Below are 20,789 nucleotides of genomic sequence, written 5' to 3'. Positions count from 1 at the left end.
TCTTGCTCCCAACCCAGAAGTGGAAGTCCATTTCAAAATTTTAGTCAAAGAATCTCTACAAAGCATATTTGATTCATCATGTGTGATACAGCTAAATATACTACTCTAATGGCTCTTCTTGAACCTGATATTTCTTTGAAATTTCATGATTTACATGAAAAATTTCACCCAAATTGTACATCCACCTTCATAGTATGATGCAATCAAAGAATAAAAGTGTCAGGAACTTGACAAAGAGTCATTAAGTTTCCATGTTGGTTTGAGTTTAAAATGACACTTTGAATAAGTTTATAAAGCTTTGCAATCAGCCCTGGAATTGATATTTGTGCCCTAAGTTGTGGAGAACTTAGAAAAGCACAGAATGAGAAGTGTGTGATAAATAGCCAAGGCAGGAAAGTATGATGTATATTCAGGGCATGCATCTATGAGGTAGAAAGGGAGAAGTTGAAAATACACCAAGGTGAGCTGAAGGAAAATTGCTCTCATAGGAGATGGGATGTGGTGGTGGGAAAGTCAAATTTATAATTCAAAAAAAAAAAAAAAAAGACAGAAAGTCTGGGTGTAGGCATATACCTTGAACTATACAAGGGCCACACACTGAGGGAGTTCTTGACTGACAGCCCAGATTTCCTCACAAACTAGCAAGACAGAGTGAGCTTGAAGGGAGTGAGGATAGGTTGCAGGGTCTCCTTGCTGGGAAGGGAAGGGGGAATGGCCTAAAGACAGAGAGATACATATCCTGACAGCAGGAGATTCAGTCTCAGGGTATACAGAGAAAGGATGCATTGGATTCATTGGAGGTTGAACATTTGTCATATAGAAGAGATAGACAATTAAGTGGAGTTCCAAGGCGGAGACGTTTGCAGAAGATGCCTGTCTATTTAACTCCTTAGTTCTTCTTTCTCACACCCAACCTTCGTTCTTCATTCTCTTTATTTTTTTAGGCATTTATGAAATACCCGATGCCCTTTTCTTTCACAATCCACCTTCCATTTCACTACTAGATATATACTTTGATTTAGCCTTAGCTCTGTGTCAAAAAGTCCATTGTGGATTCTGGTCCCCTCGTCCTTTGATCTCCGCAGGACCCTTTTTTGAAAATGAACGTCCTAGTCAGGGAGTTTCTGGAGAAGCATCCCTCTGATGACGGGAAGGGAGAAATGGAATCAGTCACAAGGTGGCAGAAGAGTTCAGCCACACCCTTCGCTAAGAATCTCAAGAGGCCTCAATTTCTTCCTGAACTGGTGGGGCAAGTTTGGGTTGAAGTTCTATTTGATCTGCTGGGACTTCTGAGAATGGGGATCCAGAATTGACACCAGCTCCCCTGAATTCTCCCAAGGCCAGTCTCAGAGGGAGCCCCAATGGAGGTGTCCCTGAGGACACATCTTTCACATATACCTAAGGGAGCTGCTCCATCAAAAGGAGGGAAGGAGAAGACAGAGCAATATCATTTGTGTTGTCTTCTGTTAGGATTAGGAAATACCACATTCTCGAAAACAAACAACAAACAGTCTATAAAAGGGAAGAAAATATACGGTGGTAGTTGTGTGAAGAGACTTTTTGAATGATCTGTGTCATATGGACCATAGGGCATGATCTTGGTCACATGGCTACCATGTGGCCGTCTCCCATGTCCAATTCCATCCGCAGAGGCCTCCCTGTACACCTTGAATCCAGTCCAGCAACCAGGTCATCACAGAACTTCTGTGCTCTGCCCAGAATGTCCTACTGCTCTATTGAGATATTCCCCTGCCCCACTCCCTCACTTCCAGACTTCGGCCTGGGTGTCACTGTCTCAGAGAAGCCTTCCCTGGCAATCTTAATCCCTTATTCTACTTTAGAAATTCTCTTGTGCTTGTTTCATTTGTATTTCCTCACCCCCACACACCATTAGACTGCTCTACATAGACAGGGATGAGGTTGTTTTCTCTCAGTGCTCTAGTCCATGTTCCCAGATTAAGGATTAGAACATTTTACCAAAAAGAGGATGCATCAAAATGTTGAACATCATCTGTTGTGATTATGTTCTCTTTACTTTTCAGAAGTTTCAGAATATATTACACTTTTTTTTTTCCTGTGTTCTCTACATATTCTAGGACCAGACCACCTTGGGTGAAAGTCCCACTAAGGTCATTAACAAGCTCTGTAGTCAAGGCTGTATGTATGAATATCTATATGTTTTAGTTTCTTATCTGTAAAATGGTAGTAAGGAAATACATACTCTTAGGTAATTCTAAGAATTACTTACTGGAGTTCCCGTTGTGGCTATGTGGAACTGAATCTGACTAGTATCCATGAGGATGCAGATTCGATCCCTGGCCTTGCTCAGTGGGTTAAGGATATGGCATTGTCTTGAGCTGCGGTATAGGCCAGTGGCTATAGCTCCGATCAGACCCCTAGCCTGGGAACATCTGTATGCCTCGGGCGAAGCCCTAAAAAAAGACAAAAAAAAAAAAATAGAATTATATACTAAGTTCTTTGTAAGTTTTAGCCATTATTGTTAACACCATCATCACTATGCTACCATATCCTGGGAACTTTGATGATTTTACAGCCATATAGAAGTGTCATACTTTATCCTTTTATTCTGCTTTTTGTAAAAATGTTGGAGTTTTTCTCACATTATGAGGCACACTGGATAGTCAGAAGGATCAATGCCCCATTTTTCCTTTTTTTTCTTTTTTCCCCCCACACCCAGAATGTATGAAAATTCCTGGGCCAGTGATCAAACCTGCACCACAGCTGCAACCAGGGCCACAACAGTGACAACTCAGATCCTTAACCTGCTAAGCCACCAGAGATCTCTGTTACACTTTTCTTAAGCCGTTCTAAGAATTGTTCTCTATCTGTACTACTATTAGCATTCACTTTTAAAAAACTTCATTTTGAAATAATTTTAGGCTCACATAGAAATTGCAAAAATAGCACAAGGAATTTCAATGCCCCCTTCATTGAGAGGGACCGTGATATCAATTTACATAACACAGAGTAGAATAATAAAAACTAGGAAATTAACATTGGCACAATACTATTAAATAAACCAAAAACCTTATTTGAGTTTCACCAGTTCTGAAATGCATTAATTTTTTTTGAGGGAGTATATCACTCTATGAAATCTTATTACAGATGTAGATTTGCATAGCCATCAAATGGGCTACATAACTGTTTCATCACCACAAATAAATATTCTCATGTTTCCCCTTTACAGTCACACTTTCCATTAACTCTGGTGACCATTTATCTATTATCCCTCACTACAATTTTGTTATTTTAAAAAATGTTATAAAATTGGAATCATACAGTACATAATCTTTTGATATTGGCTTTTTTTTTTATGGCCACACCCACGGCATATGAAAGTTCCCAAGCTAGGAATTGAATCAAAGCTACAGTTGCTGGCCTACACCACAGCCACAGCAACACCAGATCCAAGTCATGTCTATGACCTACACCACAGCTCAAGGCAATGCCATATCCTTAACCCACTGAGCGAGACCAGGGATCAAACATGCATCCTCATGGTTACTAGTCAGATTCATTTCTGCTGCTCCATAAGTGGACCTGCAATATTGGCTTTTTGCACTTAATATAACACCCTCAGTATCCATCCAAGTTGCTGTGTGTAATGATATTCAGTTCTTTTTTATTGCTGAGAAATGGTTATTTGTACACACATACCATGATTTATGCATTCACCAGTTGTGGGCTATTGCAAACTAAAGCTGGTATAAGCATTTGTGGATCCATTGTTTATGCATATGTGCTGTCATTTCTGTAGAGTAATTACCCAGGAGTTGGAAAATTAGGTGTAATATGTAAGTGTATGTATGTTCAACTTTATGAGAAAGTGCCAAACCATTTTGCAGAATGGCTTTTCAAATTTACATTTCCACCAGCTGTGTGAGAAGCCTGGTTGTTCCACAGCCTCTCTTGGATACTGACAGTAGAGTTTCTTTCAGCCATTCTAATTTGTGTGTAGTGATATCTCATTGTGGCTTTAACTTACATTTCCCTAATGACTATTGGTATTGCCCATCTTACCACGGGCTAATTTGCCATCCATATAACCAGTTTGCTTAAGTGTCCATTTCTGTCTCTGACCATTTTCTAATCAGATTGTTTTCATAATGTTGAATTTAGAGTCCTTTACATTTTCTGGGTATAAATCCTTTTTTTGGGGTTTGTGGTTCACAATTTTCCCTAGTCTGTGGCTTCCTGTTTTCATTTTCTTAGCTGTGTCTTTCAGGGAATTCCTGCTGTGGTGCAGGGGGTTAAGAATCTGATGCAGTGGCTTCGGTCAATGCGGAGGTAAAGGTTCAATCCCTGTTCTAGTGCAGTGGGTTAAAGGATCCAGCATTGCTGCAGTTGCTGCTCAGATTCAATCCCTGGCCTGGGAACTTCCATATGCTACAGGTGTGGCCCTAAAAAACAAGCAAATAACAAAAAACTCCAAAATATATATATTTTTCTGGGGGCCATACACTCAGCATTCAGAAGTTCCTGAGCCAAGAATCAAACCTGTATCGAAGCAGTGACCTGAGCCACAGCAGTGCTAACACCAGATGCCTAACCTGTTGAGTCACCAGGGAACTCCCAAAGAAGAATAATTTAACTTATTATTTTATTTTATTTATTTTTGATTTTTAATTTTTTTCCAAAGAACAGTCATTTTTTATCTTTTTTTTTGTTTGTTTGTTTGGCTGTGCCTGCAGCATGCAGAAGTTCCTGGACCAGAGACAGAACTTGCACCACAGCAGTGACTCACACCACAGTGGTGACAATTCCCTAGACCACCAGGGAACTCACATCAGGCCTTTCTTTTGTGGATCATGCTTTCTGTTCTTTCTCTAAATCAGTTATGAATATTTCCCTCTGTGTTTTCTCTTAAAAGTTTAAGAGATTTACATTTTACAATTAACTGGTTCATTTGAGGATGCAGGTTTGATCCCAGGCCTCGATTACTGGGTTAAGGATCTGGCATTGCCATCAGCTGTGGTGTAGGTTTCAGACATGGCTAAGATCTGACATTGCTGTGGCTCTGGTGTAGGCCAGTGTCTACAGCTCCAATTGGACCCCTAGCCTGGGAACTTCCATATGCCGCTGGTGCAGCCCCAAAAAGAAAAAAAAATGTACATATACACAAGTATTTTACTTTAATATAACCTATGAAAATAGGGGTTTATGTGCATATTAAGTTGTGCATTATTGTATATTACTTTAAAGTGTATATTATTTTGTTCATTTGCTTTTATGTTACATAAATGATATTTTTAAACTAAATAAAATCAGAATTAGTTGATAGTGGCAATCAGTAGTAATAAGTAGTTGAACTAAGAAGTAATATGTGTGAGAAAATATAACAAGATTTCATGTTTCAGCTCTCTAATAGAGCAATTTATTTTAACTATTTTTTTTTTTTTTTTTTTTGGCTGCGTCCACAGCATGCAGAAGTTCCTGGGCCAAGGACTGAATTCAAGCCACAGCAGTGACAAAGCTGAGTCCTTAACCACTGGGCTACCAGGGAAATCCTTATTTTTATTCTTGATTGCATATTTGAATATTGTAGACTATATTTTAGCTTTTCTCAAGATGCATGTAAGAATTTTAGGGAGATGCAAATTCAAAGGATATAGGATATTACTATATTTAATTTAATTTATTATTATTATCATTATTATTATTTTTGCTTTTTAGGGCTTCATTCACTGCATATGGAGGTTCCCAGGCTAGGGGTCAAATCAGAGCTGTAGTTGCTGGCCTACAACACAGCCATAGCAACTCCAGATCCAAGCTGTGTCTGTGACCTACACCACAGCTCACAGCAACGCCAGATCCTTAACCCACTGAGTGAGGCCAAGAATTGAACCCGCGTCCTCATGGATACTAGCCGGATTTGTTTCCACTGAGCCATGAAGGGAATTCCTATATTTAATTTTAAAATAACAATGAGGAGTTCCCGTGGTGGCGCAGTGGTTAACGAATCCGACTAGGAACCATGAGGTTGCGGGTTCGATCCCTGCCCTTGCTCAGTGGGTTAAAGATCCGGCCTTGCCGTGAGCTGTGGTGTAGGTTGCAGACGCGGCTCGGATCCCGCTTTGCTGTGGCTCTGGCATAGGCCAGTGGCTACAGCTCCGATTAGACCCCTAGCCTGGGAATCTCCATATGCCGCGAGAGCGGCCCAAGAAATGGCAAAAAGACAAAAAAAAAAAAAAAAATAACAATGACATAGTTCATGATGCATGGGATATTTTTTTTCCTTGTGCTTCCTTTTCCAATAACGTTTCTCTAAAAAGCCTCTAGCTTTGTGATAAGTCATATTTTTATGTGGTGAAAAGACTGAACACAAACATATAGTTCTCTTTGACTCACAGGTCTGCTCTTTACCTGTACACGATTCTGATTCCTTGTGAAAGTCCAATGTGATGACGTCAAGCTAAATGTTTTCTCAGCAAACACTCCTGAACATAGGATACATAGAATGTTACTTATCAGAAACAGTAGATTTTTACATTTTTAGGAATTAGTTTCCAGCTCCCAAAAAATGTCCGCTTTCAAAAAAAAAATTCGAAACATAAAGTACTTTGAATCTACCAGTTTATTTTGATAGACTAGACTTTCGTCACTGGTATCTTTTTCTTTTATAAATTCATCATATAAGCTACTAACATCTAAAATGTCCATGATTTATAAAAAATGTGGAGTGCATTGGATGCTATCATAAATTAATCCTCTTTCTGAGAGAAAGTGATTTCTAGGCATAAAAGTAAATTGGACTTGTGAAATCAAATTTTTATTCCAACAAAGTTATAATTTATTTATTTGTTTATATTTTTAATTATTTAATTTTTATATCCATACTTGCTGCATATGGAAGTTCCCAGGCCAGGGATTGAATCTGAGCCGCAGCTGCAATTGCACCACAGCTGTGGCAATGCTAGATACTTTAACCCACTGCACCAGGCCCAGGATTAAACCCCAGTCTCAGTAGAGGCCCGAGCCACTGCAAGGCTGACTCTTAACCCACAGAACCACAGTGGAAACTCCCAAATAAGTTACAATTTAAAAAAAAGAAAAGAAATTGAGAAAATCCTCTTTAACTTGGCCAGCCTTTGCTGATGATTTTTTTAAAATTCTCAGTCTTCTTCCTGCCCCCCCAATTGTTTTTGATTGTTTGCTTTGTCTTTTTGTTTTTTTGCTGTGTTATTTTTTTTGCAGCCAAACATATCATCAAGCAACTCAGGTACAATCAATTCATCTTTTACTAGGCTCCTTATTATCTAGAAACAGTTTAGGGGAAAAAAGCATATACATTTCCATTTCATTGTTATCTTCTCTTTATTCTTAACTCAGTGTATTTCCACATTAGACAAGGACATTCTCTTTCTCCCACACACTGAAAATATAATTTAAAGGCAGGTGTATGGGGCTTTTAGCAAATAAGATATTTTCCTTTTATTTTCTTTGGCAAGAAACTCAGACTGAATAAAATTGCCAGATTTACATTTGCACCATCTGCCAAACATGCTGATATAAGAACAAAGTCCAGTTTGGATTTGGACAAAATATCAGTAATCTTCTGTTTTATGTTTTCTCTGGTTCAATTAAAATTTTCATAGAAAACAAAAACGTAATTTGTAGCCCCATTTTTCTTCATTTAGCTGCTGCTTCTTCTCCTTCTCCTCCTCCTCCTTCTTCCTCTTCCTCTTCTTCTTTTTTCTTTCTTCTTCTTCTTCTTCTGCCATGCTTGTGACATGCAGAAGTTCTGGGGCCAGGGACTGAAACTGTGCCACAGCAGTGACAACACTGAGTCCTTAACTCTCTGATACACCAGGGAATTCCTGAAGCTCCATTTTTTCAAATCAAAATGCTTAAGAGCTGGGGGTTCATTTTTATTGCCATTGCCTTGATTCAACATGTCCCTTGATATGCTGTAGAAAGTGTGGTGGTGGGAAAACCTGATAGAATCAGCCCTAAAAGGTAAGGGGATGATACATTCCTTATCAGAATGGCCTCCTTTGTTTGCCCAAAGGACATTTTACTTGCAGCTCATAAATCTGACTTCACTTCAGAGAGCAATCAAGACAACAAAACGATGGTGTGTGTATGTTTGGTATGCCTCCGCTAATACAGTGGCTGCTATTTTCAGCTGATCATTGGGGTCCTTACAGGAGACCACCCCCCAAAAGAAAAAGAAAGAAAAGAGAAAAGCTGTTGATCCTTTTAGGAGTGTTTGTTTCTTTGCCCCAACTTGTGAGATTCAGTCTCCATACAAAGGGAAGGCAACGTGAAGACACAGGGAGAACACAGCCATCTACAAGCCTGGAACACATTCTTCTTTTTCAGCCCTCAGTAGGGACCAGCCGTGATGACACCTTGATCTCAGATTTCTAGCTTCCAGAAATGTGAGAAAATGGATTTCTGTTGCTTCAGCCACTCAGTCTACAGTATTTTGTTATAGTAGCCTCGGCAAATTAATATATATCACATCACATTCTCTACTATACAAAACCCATTTTTTTTTCTGTATATGGTGCAATATTCTCTATTTTGTTTATTGACCTTTCTAAAACGTTGGTATGTGCCTTTCAAATGTCATTAAAATCACACGGCCATTTTGCCTTTTTTTCAGGGCAGTCTGGGACAGTTATTGCAATTATTCTCATTTTCGCTATCTGAATTCTTGGAAAATATGGTCACAGAATTCATAAAGGTGAAAATTGTAATAGCTCTAAATGGATACAAGCAGAACCATTAATTCACAGTAAAGGTCAAATATGAACTCACATTCATGATCACAACATGTCTAAGCAGTATACATTTAAATCACAACACTCGAAGTGATGCAATAATTGTTGGTCCATTACTGCGAACTGTAAATTATACTTGCCAACATAACTGGCCAGGGAAAAATCAAAAAGTAAAACAGTGACAGGAACTATAAAAAGCAGATAATGCTTGCTGTATCTATTTTACACTAAAATGCATCCAGCCTCTCTTTTGTGGCTGCCTAATGACTCCATGTTTTTCCCCCCAATTTTTCTCACTCATATCCCAAATATCCATTTCGCATAGGGGCTTCTTAGGCAGTGTAATTTTAAGTGCTGAAACAAGGACAATTCCAGTCAAACTGCTAGGATTTTGATGAATTGTGTTTAGCCTTTTGATGAATTTGCTCTAATTACTGTGTAATGTCTCCTGATCTTATCAGCATGATATTTTCTCCATTTATTTGTCTGATTTTTTAAAATCAGTCTTTTATACTTTTCAACATATAGATCCTATACATGCTTCCTTAGGTTTATATCTAATTTTTGAGCTCTTGTAAATGCACTGAGTTTTAAATTTCCATTTCTAGTTGTTACTTACTAGTATTTAGAAATCCATTTATTTGTATATATTGACCTTGTATCTTGTGACCTTTTTCAATTCACTTATTAAATATGGACTGATTTTTCATTTTTGTTTTTTCCATATTTTTTTCTATGTAGTCAATCATGTAATCTGCAAATAGAGGCATCTTTTATTTCTTCATGGTCAATATGTAAGCATCAGTTTCCTTTCCTGATCCTATTGAATTGGCCAGGACTTTAACTACCAAGTAGAAAAAGGTCATCCTTCTGTACCCATTCTTCAAGGGAAGCATTCAGGCTTTCACCATTAAACACTGCATCATATTAACTGTAGCCTGGTTTTTTGAATGGTTGTTTTAACAATCTTTATCAGGTTCATGATTTCCTTTCTATGCCTAGTTGGCTAAGAATTTTTTATCATGAATGGGAGTGAATTTTGTCAAATACTTTTTCTGCAAGAGTTGATACAATCATGTGATCTTTCTTTGTGAGACTGTAAATATTGTGCATTATGATTATTGATTTTTTTAATATTGAAGAAACTTTGCATTCCTTGAATAAATAAACTTGGTAGCAGATTATTCTCATTACAAATAAATTACATTTGATGATACTTGCTGAGTCAGGCATGGCAGCCACTCCTGGAAAGAAGATTTCTTCATCAGCTAGAACACTTTCAGGCCTATCTTTATCTCTTTTCACTTCCATTTGGTCTTAAATTTTTACTTCCCTTGCCACTCCTCTGAGAAAATAGAGCACCACCAACTTGCTGTCACATACCTCATCCCTATAGATAATGTATCATGGATTTCGTTTAAGGCTCCCTCTCACCACACAGTCAAAACTGGTTTCTGCCCAACAAATATGGCACATGTTTTGGTTGTTGGCACTGACATGCTCAATTCTTATTTCACTGAAATTTGTCTTCTATCAACTCCTATTCTACTGAAATTACTTTTTTTCTTTCTTTGTAAGGCCACACTTGTGACATATGGAAATTCCCTGGCTAGGGGTCAAATTGGAGCTACAGCTGCAGCCTAAGGCACAGCTACAGCAACACCATATCCAAGCTGCCTCTCTCACCTATGACACAGCTTGTGGCAATGCCAGATCCTTAACCCAGGGATCGAAACTGCATCCTCTTGGATACTACATCTGGTTCTTAACCCACTGAGCCAAAACGGGAACTCCAAAATTATCCTTAATTAGAGGAAAATGATATATTTATTAGTAACTTCAGCGCATGTTATTTTAGAACTTCACAGCTCAACTAAGTTTAATACCACTGATCATCCTATCCTTCCCTTGGCATCTCTAAAATCATATTCTTTAGGTCTTGCTTTATTCCTAATTTCTGTCCACTTTGTATTTATATGATTTGAGAGTTCTGCCTCTGCTTGTCCGTTTAATATTTGTTCTCTGCAGAGCTCTCTCCTGTACCTCTTCCCCTTCTTTCTCGAAGTTTCCTAAACTGCCCTGCTTCAGGAACTAGAAGATTCAACACATCTGCAGATAGCTGTTCGTGTCTGAGTGACCTGAGCAGTGGATGTCCTTCCTCAACTGCTTAGGCAAAGTACCAGTTACCTTTACAAGTCCATACGCTCTCCCTAAGCAGTATCATTCACTTCACTCATGGATTCATGACATCTTAGTCTGTATCTTCACTTCCTCTCTTAGAAATTTCTCCCCAATTAAAGGGACATCTCTGTTTAGATGTCTCCCATTCACATGAAACTCAACATGTCTAAAGCTGAACTCAGCATCTTTTCATGGCCTTCTCTTTGCTCCCAAACCAAACAGTAGGCATTATTCAAACAGAAAGCCGGGGAGTTCCCTGGTGGTTCAGTGGGTTAAGGACCTAGCATGGTCACTGCTGTGGCCTGGGTTCAAACTCCGGCCCCAGAAATTACCCACTTGACAAGTGCACAGCTGAAACAACTAAATAAACCACCACCTCCAAACTCCCAGAAACCTGGCCATCCTTGAGTCTTCTCTGTCCTTATTCCTAGCATTTAACCAATCATAGATTCACGTCAACTTTCTCTCCAAATATTTATCAATTTCTCACATCAATCTTAATGACTCATCCACTGGTTAAGGTCACCATTACCTCTCACCTGAGCTAATTCACATCACATTCTAGCCTCTGAACATAATCATCTCCATCTCATCTCTAATCATCATTGTGTAGTGCTCCCCTGACACGATATCTCAGCAGCATTTGACACAATTGGCCAATTGTGCCAGTTCAGAACACTACTATTTTAATTTCTATGGCCCAATATTCTCTTGGTTTATTTTTTCTGTCTGTCTCTCTCTTTTTAATGGCTGCACCTGTGGCATATGGAAGTTCCTGGGCCAGGGATTGAATCTGAGCCACAGCAGCAACAACATTGAATCCTTTGACCCACTGTGCCAGGGTGGGAATTCCTATTTTTTTCTGTCTTTCATCTAAATACCCTTTGGAGTCACTTCACCAGATCTTCCTTCAAGAGTAGACATGGGGAATTCCCTGGTGGCCTAGCAGGATAAGGTTCTGGCATTGTCACTGCTGCTGTGACATAGTTTTGATCCCTGTCCTGGGAACTTCCACATGCCACTGGCACAGCCAAAAAAAAACAAAAAAAAAAACAAAAAACAACAACAACAACAACAAAAAAAACCAAAAAGAAAAGAAAAACTAGACATGGAAACGGTTCAGTTTCCCAGAATATAATCCCAAACACACACTTCTCTTTACCTTTTACACTTTCTTTCTGGATAAATATATTGCTGTAATGCAGGGCTATGATTTTTTTTCTAAAGTAATGCATCTTTATTGTCTACCCCATATCTTATTAAGATATTTCATAGAGTCCTCATGTATAAACACTTCATGACTTTCACCAAAAGCATGTTCTCTGCCTCTACCTTCCTTATCTCATTAAATCTTACTACCACTCACTCTCAGAAAGTAATCTATGCCCTTTTGTCCAAAAAATAACCATACTCCATATTCTTCTACATCATCCATATCTCTTAACAGAATCCCAGTTTTGACCCTTACCTCTCTCAAGTTATTCTGAATATAATAGGGTAATATTTTAAAAATGTAATTTCAAATCAGTCCAAAACTCTTTAGTGATTTCTATTTACTCTTGAATACAATGTGCTAATATGTCATTGCCTTAAAGGCTGGCCTTAAGGCTCCTCTTCTGTCTTAATTATGTGAACTTTATGTTTTTTACCTCCAAGGATGCATTACTAGTATTAGTATGATTTCTTAATCAAATAATAGCACTGACTTAAAAATGAGCTGATTTTTAAAAAGTTAAATAGACCACACCTTGTTTATCCATTCGTAAATAAGTAATGCACAGATGCATAATATTCTATACAATGGAGCATTATTCAGTCACGATAAGGAAGGGAATCCTGTCTTTTGCAACAACATAGATGAAACACTGAGGGCATTATGCTAAGTGAAATAAGCCATTTAGAGAAAGAAAGTATCATATGATATGACTTACATGGAGAGTCTGACAAAGAGTCAAACTCATAGAAACAGAGTAGTGTGGTGATTACCAAGGGCTGGGGTGAAAGCAGGGGTGACGGGAAGATGTTGGTCAAAGTGTCCAAACATCTTGGCATCTTGGGTGGGTCTAATGTACAACATGGTGATTGTCATTAATAATAATGTGAAAGTTGCTCAGAGAGTTCAATGTTCTCACCACACAGACACACACACACACACACACACACACACACACGCACGCACACGCACGCACACACACACACACGATATGACATGTTGGCGTTGTTAGCTAACGTTACGGTGGTGATCATTTTGCAATCTGTTAGTGTGTCAAATCAACATATTGTACACCTTAAACTTATACAATGCTAGGTCCACTATATCTCAGTAAATTTGGGGAGAAAAGATATAGAAGATAAGCAGGTGGCTAATTGATATTAGTTCAGTGGTTTGAAGATGTCAGGCTCAGCCTCTCTGTGATTTGTCTCTTTTCATTCTTGTCGTCATGAGAGCTTCAATATCTCTGAAATGTTCTTCTATGTTCTTAGAAAGAGTAAAGGGATGCAGGAAGGGAAAGCACCTGGACTATTTCTTATATCTCTTGACTGGAACATAGCTGGCAGGCATAGAAATCCCATACTCAGCTAGTGCTGCCTCCATTATGAAGATGAACCAGCAGAGTATTGGGTGTTGCATGCTGCCCAGCTCACCTGTAATGCTGTGTCTGCTAGTAAAGGAAACTATAAAATTCACTTAATTAACTCTGAGGCTTCACATCAGCTTGTTTCCTCTGCCTAGATTCATGTTCCTTCTGCTAGAGCTCTCCTGATCCTTCAGGTAGCAGCTGAAATTTCACCATTTCAGAAAACTCTTTTTCCTTTCCTTTTTTTGGTGGGCCCAGGGCATATGGCATTCCTGGGCCAGGGATCAGATTTGAGTCTCAGTTGTGACCTACTGTCAGATCCTTAACCCACTGTGCTAAGATGGGAATCAAACTTGTGTCCCAATGCTCCAGAGATGTTGCTGATCTAGTTGCACTACAGCAGGAACTCCCTGAGTAGCTTTTCTGAGCTGATCTCCTCTACCATTTTTACCATTTTAGTCAATTCATTTCTTTCATTATCTATCCAAATGTGTAATTTGTATTTAATTTTTCATTTGTTTGTTTACCTTTTATTGTGCTCTATCCACTTTCTGGGATTCTCAGTAAACTCCTTGAGGCCAGGAGCTGTTTTTGTCTAATTCGCGAATGTATACTCAAAACCCAGCACAATGCTTATATACAGTTTAAATTGTTACACACACACACACACATACACACACAGGTTGATAAGAAGGGGACACATGAAGTCCTTTACACATTGGAAAATGCATAATATAGTTAAGGACTCCAAATCACTTAGTAAGTGAAACAAAGAATTAGGGGGGAAATTGATAGATAAAGAGGGATGTTTTAGACCCTTGAATAGCAATCAGGAAAAAAAAAAGGGAAGATGCTTACTCACAAGAATTCCATCTTTTCAGCACTATTCCTTCTAAGGCTGTTGGGCTGTTGTATGGTTAAAATTACTCACATCTTCAGGGCAATGACTGCATATTCAGCATGTTATTTCCTTCCCTTTTTCCAAAATTTTAGCCTCTAGACCATTCTGAAATTTATTTCCCATCTTCTAGGTTTATGGAAACTTCACAGTCTCGCAGTCTTGTGTATGTATTCACACAGCAGTTCCTCCTTGAAAATCTGCCCTTGTCCACCCTTCCTAAACCCCTTTCATATTGCTAATTCCTTTTCACGGTATAGATGTATGTCACCCCTCTTGGAAAGTCCAAGTTTGATGGCCCAGTTTGAGCCTCTTTAGCCTCCATACTTCTCTTGGAGTGGCACTTGTTGCACTGCAGTGTGATTCTTATTACTCATCTGCTTCTTTCAATGCACTGCAGGGTCTGTGAGCACAGGACAATGCCTAGTCTGTCACGATTGCATCCCTAATTCCTAACACTGCAAATGCAACATATAGGTGCTCAATACACATTACAAGTTACTACATAAAATAAGAAAGCAGGTACAGTTGACTTGAACAACAGAGATTTGAACTGCATGAATCCACTTATAGGCAGAAGTTTTTTCAATAGATGGGTCTGCGTTTGGTTAAATGTGTGGATGGAAAACTGGGGAATGTATAAGAGGTAAATTATAAATTTATCTCTGACAGACAGTGGCTGGGTCAGTATCCCTAATGCCCTAATGTACCCTCCTCCAGTTAGTTGTTCAAAGGTCAATAGTAGTTATTCATATAGCTCTAGCAGGGTATTAGAAAGTCAAGTTATGCAGGATATTGGCTTTATCACATATTTGATCAGTTAGCACACATAAAGTATCTTGACAATAATCTGTGGTTTGATTTTTTTTCCTTTTTTTTCACTTGCTATTTTTGTCAAATTTAGGGCATGGACCTGGTGTGTCCTTGGCTTCTTTACCTTGTAAGAAAATATTATTTCCCCTTTCTCCTTAAAAACAAACAAACAAAATTTACACCTGTTAGAATCAAATGGCTGTCATCAAAAATACATGAAATACTAAGACTTGGGGAGGATGTAGAGAAAAAGGAACCATTGTGCACTATTGGTGGGAATGTGAATTGATTCAGCCACTGTGGAAAACAGTACGGAGGTTGCTCAAAAAATTAAAAGTGGAACTGCTATATGATCCAACATTTCCACTTTGGGGCATTTATCTGAAAGAAAATCAATTACTATCTCAAATAGATATCTATAACCCCATGTTAATTGTGCCATTATTTTACAATAGCCAAGACATGGAAATAATCCAAACATCCACAGCCAAAAAACGGATAAAGAAAATGTGGTTATATATACTATGGAATATTAGTCAGCCATAAAAATGGAAATCCTGACATTTGTGACAGCATAGATAAAAGTTGAGGGCATGATGCTAAGTGAAATAAGTCAGACATGGAAAGACAAATACTATATGATGTCACTTCTTAGTGGAATCTAAAACAAATAAGCAAACTAATAGAACTCACAGATACAGACAACAGACTAGTAGTAGCCAAGTTAGGGGTTGGATGATGAGCGAGATAGGTTAGGGTGGTCAAAAGGTACAAATTTCCAGTTGATATACATCAGTCCTGGGTATGTAATGTACAGCATGATGACTACACTTAACAAAACTATATTGTATTTTTGAAAATTGCAAAGAGAGTAGATCTTAAAAGTTCTCACCATAAGAAAAATGTTGTTAATGGTGTGTGATGACGGATGTTGACTAAATTTATTCTGGTATTCATTTCACTGTATATCCATATATCAAGTAATTATTCTGCACACCTAAAACCAATACAATTTAAATGTCAATTAAACTTCAATAAATAATAAAAACCTATTGATATTATTTTTCTTTTTTTATTTTTCTGTACATTTAAATTTCATTAATTTCATCTGGTCCTCTACTTTTTCTTTTGGCCAAAACTGAGGCATTTGCAAGTTCCCAGGCCAGGGATTAAAACTGTGCCACAGTGACAACCTGAGCCACTGCAGTGACAATTCTGGATCCTTAATCCTCTGAGCCATGAGGGAAAAGTACTGCACCTCCAGTACTTTAGAGTGGTTGATCATTATTAGTTATGCTTGGTTTTGTTTTTGCTATGTGGTAGAATAGGTTATTTATTTATTTATTTATTTTTATTTGTCTGCACCCACACGATGCCTAAATTCCCAGGCCAGAGATTGAACTCATGCTATATCAGTTACAATGCTGAGCCCTTAACTGATAAGCCACCAGGGAACTCCAGGGCAAGTCTATTATAATATTTTTAGTTTCTTAACTCACATAACCAGTACTTATCAACCACATACATATGCTACTCTCTAAGTTAGGCATCAAGAAAATAGTGAAAATGACAGGTACAGGTTTTTCCTTTATCTAGCAACCCAGGAAGAGAAAGACAAACTTAACTCATTTATTAAAAACATGTGTATGCTGAGTGAACACTTTAGGATGCCACTGGAGGGAATAGTAGGAAAATACAACGGTGCTTTATTTTTATTTTTTGCTGAATAGTAGTTTCTTTACAATGTTGTCTTACCACACACAACTGTGCTTTGAAGACCAGATAGCATATTCCAACACAAGAGGTGTTCATGTGTTGGTCAGATGAAATTCAAGTGGAGGGGGCCAGATATTATTTTCTTTTCTTTGTCTTTTGTCTTTTTAGGGTGGCAACTACAGCATACGGAAGTTCCCAGGCTAGGGGTCTAATCCGAGCTAGCTATAGCTGCTGGCCTACACCAGAGCCACAGCAATGCCAGATCCGAGCCCAGTCTGTGACCTACACCACAGCTCACGGCAATGCGAGATCCAAAACTCACTGAGTGAGGCCAGGGATGGAACCCCCAACCTTTTGGTTCCTAGTTGGATTTGTTTCCGCTGAGCCATGATGGGAACTCCTTCTTTTCTTTTTTGAAAATCTGTATTATTAGTTATTATTTAGTTTTTCTGTTTTTTTTTTTAAGTAACTTTACTGGAGTAGATTTGACTTAGAAAATTGTGTTAGTTTCAGGTGAATAGCATAATGAATCAGTTACACATATACACATAGCTGTTCCTTTTCAGATTCTTTTCCCATATAGCTTATTACACAGTATTGAGTGGGTTACCATGTGCTACAGAGTAGGTTCTTGTTACCTATCTATTTAATATACAGCAGTGTGCATATGTCAACCCCAACCCCCAAATTTATCTCTTCAAAGATGACTTTTCAAGCGGAGGAAATAACTGCATTAGAAGTTCATTTAAAATATGCCTTTCCTATTTACTAATGATACTACAGAAGTAATTAATTTTCCCCTCAGAATATATGAGGTGGCATTATATTTTATACTAAGTTTACAAAGATCCTTTTTGCTCTCCATAACTTTAATTAAATGAAGTTAATTACAGTGAAATACACGTGTGGGTGTTTGTAAAGAAGTGAATTTCTAGTTGGCAAGATAGACTGATAAAATGTCATATGTCATGGGGATTAGGAACTCTTTCCCAGCCTCAGCAGTCCAGGCTTCACCATGCTGTGATCTCAGCCGAAACATCGAGGGTCTGGAGACCCCTCCCTGAATGACCACCCCCAGCACCTTGTAGATTAACCTTTTAAAAAATATTTGACCAACCTTCTAACCTTTCAATTGAGCCCATCATGAAAGTCTAAGAGAGATACTGACTCTTCCCTGTGCCCCAAGGTGCTGTCCAGCATGTCACAAATTAAAGTCATGAATTAACAAGCTGTCCTGGGTGTCATGAATTAACTCTGTTCCATATTTGGGAAGCCTCCTCCTCTGCGTCTGGCTGTGTCCAAGCCAGAGCTCAGCGGCCCTGCCCACATAACTTGCTGGGGTCAGCTCTTCACTTCTTACTATCCTGTCCTCTCAAGATTAGGTTTTCTGTGGCATGGTTGATATTCCTGTGTCAGGGAGCTTAAGGCAGCTTTGGAGTGGTTCTCCTGGTTTCTCTGGCAGAGAGGAACATAAATACAAACTTGGGGAGGTGAGGGGACTGCCTACCTGGTGACTTCTGGGTTTGATGAAAGAAGTGTACAGAAGTTATGATTGCTGCAAGGAGCATTAGGGCCTTAGAGAAAGTGTCCATCAGCCTACCTTGGAAGGGGTGAGAGCTGTGTCTGGTCCTGCTCCAGAAATGAGACAACTCAGAGAGCCCTGTAATTTTACATATATATATATATATATATAAATTTTTTTGGCCACACCCATGACATGTGGAATTTTGTAGGCCAGGGATCCAACCCAAGCCACAGCAGTAACAATGCCAATCCTTAACCATTAGGCCACCAGGGAATTCCTAATTTTATATTTAATGGGGCAGATTTGTTTTGATTCTGCAGGAAATTTTGAGGTGAGAAGGAATTTTTTTTTAACAGTTCTGTAATGTCTGAATTCATCTTGGCTCAGGGTGAGAGATGGCATCCAAGCCAGGGCATCTTTGCCTGAGTCACTGTAGAAATACCCCCTACCCTTCATGAGAGACCCCACAGGATGTCTTCTGAAAGGGAGGGATTTCATCTCTGCACATCTGAGGCTTCTTCAGCTTTTTTAGCACCCGCACTCACTTATTAAGTAATGTCATTAAATGCTGGGAATCCTAGTTCTCAATTCAGATTATAATCCCCTCACCCAACATAACTCTCAGGTTGCTTCTTCTGGGGTATCGTGAACTATGTGTTCCCCTCATTTTCCATCTTCTCCAGATAAGGGTCTTTCTTTGGCCACATCCTCTTTTTCAATCTTCTGAAGTTTGAAGGATTTCTGGTCGTATTAAAGGCCATTTTCTCTCCCTCCCCCTTGCAGGACTGAGAACTTTAATATGAGATTTATCCCCAGGCACTGCTCCTCCCCCATCCCATCCCATCCTCTGAGGGGTTGCTTAGTGGCCCAGTGCAATGCCAGAGCTGCTGGGTTGCCACCTTCTCATCTCAACCCCACCGTCCTCTCCCAGGTTTCCCACGCATGTTCCTCCAGTACCACTGGTCTGGGAAGACTCCTTCATTCTGGTCCTTCCGAGAAGACCAAGTTTCAAATCTTGGCTTCACAGCTAAGCAGGAACATAACTTAGCCGGCTCAATTAATCTCTCTGAAATGAAGTTTCTTAATTAGAATATGACTGCTTTCTCAACAAGATTAATGTGATGGCTCATTACAAAATAAAGTTGATAGCCTTGTGTGTGTATGTGCATGTGTGTGTTTGTGCTAGGGGCAGGGACCTAAAAGTACAGACTCGAACATGAAATTTCTAAAAGGCATAAACTAAAAGGCAGGAGGTAGGTGGTCAGTTGTAGGCAGGCTCTGGACTCATTCAGCCTGGGTCCAAATCATAGCCCCTTCTATCACTAAACCTTTATGATCCAGGGAAATTTAATTACCTGCTTTGTTCCTGTATTTCCTCCATGGTGCAGATGTAATAAGAGCTTGCCTCATAAGGCTGTTGTGAGGATTAAATTAAAAGAGAAAAATGCATGTAAAAAGTTTAGTACAATGCCTCACTCTACCCACAAAAGACAGCTATTAATTTTAATAAAATGTAGAAAATGCAAGAAACTAAATATGAACAGTTACTATTTCTATGTGATGTGACTATGAACTTTTCTGTTTTTCATACTTTTCTCTTTGTCAAATTTTTGAAATGAACATGTGAGTTACATTTTGCAAAAAAAAAAACTATACACCTCACACATATGAGTCACGATTTCCCCACCCTATGAGATGAAATATATCTGTACATTGTGTAAAATATCTCATTCCCAACCCATACTACTTTGTTAAAAAGATAAAAGTACACTTTTCCATAAAAATGACTGTATCACAAGAATCTTTAATGTTTAAAGTTTACTCATGGTGGGGTTGTTTTTGTGTTTAGTAAACTGTGCCAAGTGTCCATACTGAGCCCCTTTAAGTCCACATCACCACACTCCAGACAGATGTTTCCTGTGCCCAGCAAGATCACAGAGAGAGAGGTCTTGACTTTTCTCTTGGTTAGACCAGCTTTACTGGTGAGTTCGTCCAAACTCTCTAGTACCTGTCTACCCCCATACACATCATCAGTCCCATGTAAAAGAATAAGATGGAAAATGTCTCAATGTATTTCATAAGTTTAGCACGTCTCTGGTACAAAAAATTCAAGAAAGGTAGCACAAAAGCGAAAGCACCAACTGAGCTTACTTATAAACAAACATGCATGAATCCTACACACTACCTAATTATTACTGAAATGAATACAACATTGCATTAAAAGGTATAAAAGCACTGTACTGAAAACGTAAAAGTTACACGTGAAATACTGCACTGTAAATCCTGAATACTCTAATGTCCCACCCCCACCCCTCCACCACCCTGGTGAG

This window comes from Sus scrofa, chromosome 1 (genome assembly GCF_000003025.6).
Source record: "Sus scrofa isolate TJ Tabasco breed Duroc chromosome 1, Sscrofa11.1, whole genome shotgun sequence".
Classification (NCBI taxonomy): Eukaryota; Metazoa; Chordata; class Mammalia; order Artiodactyla; family Suidae; genus Sus; species Sus scrofa.
This window is presented reverse-complemented; position numbering follows the sequence as displayed.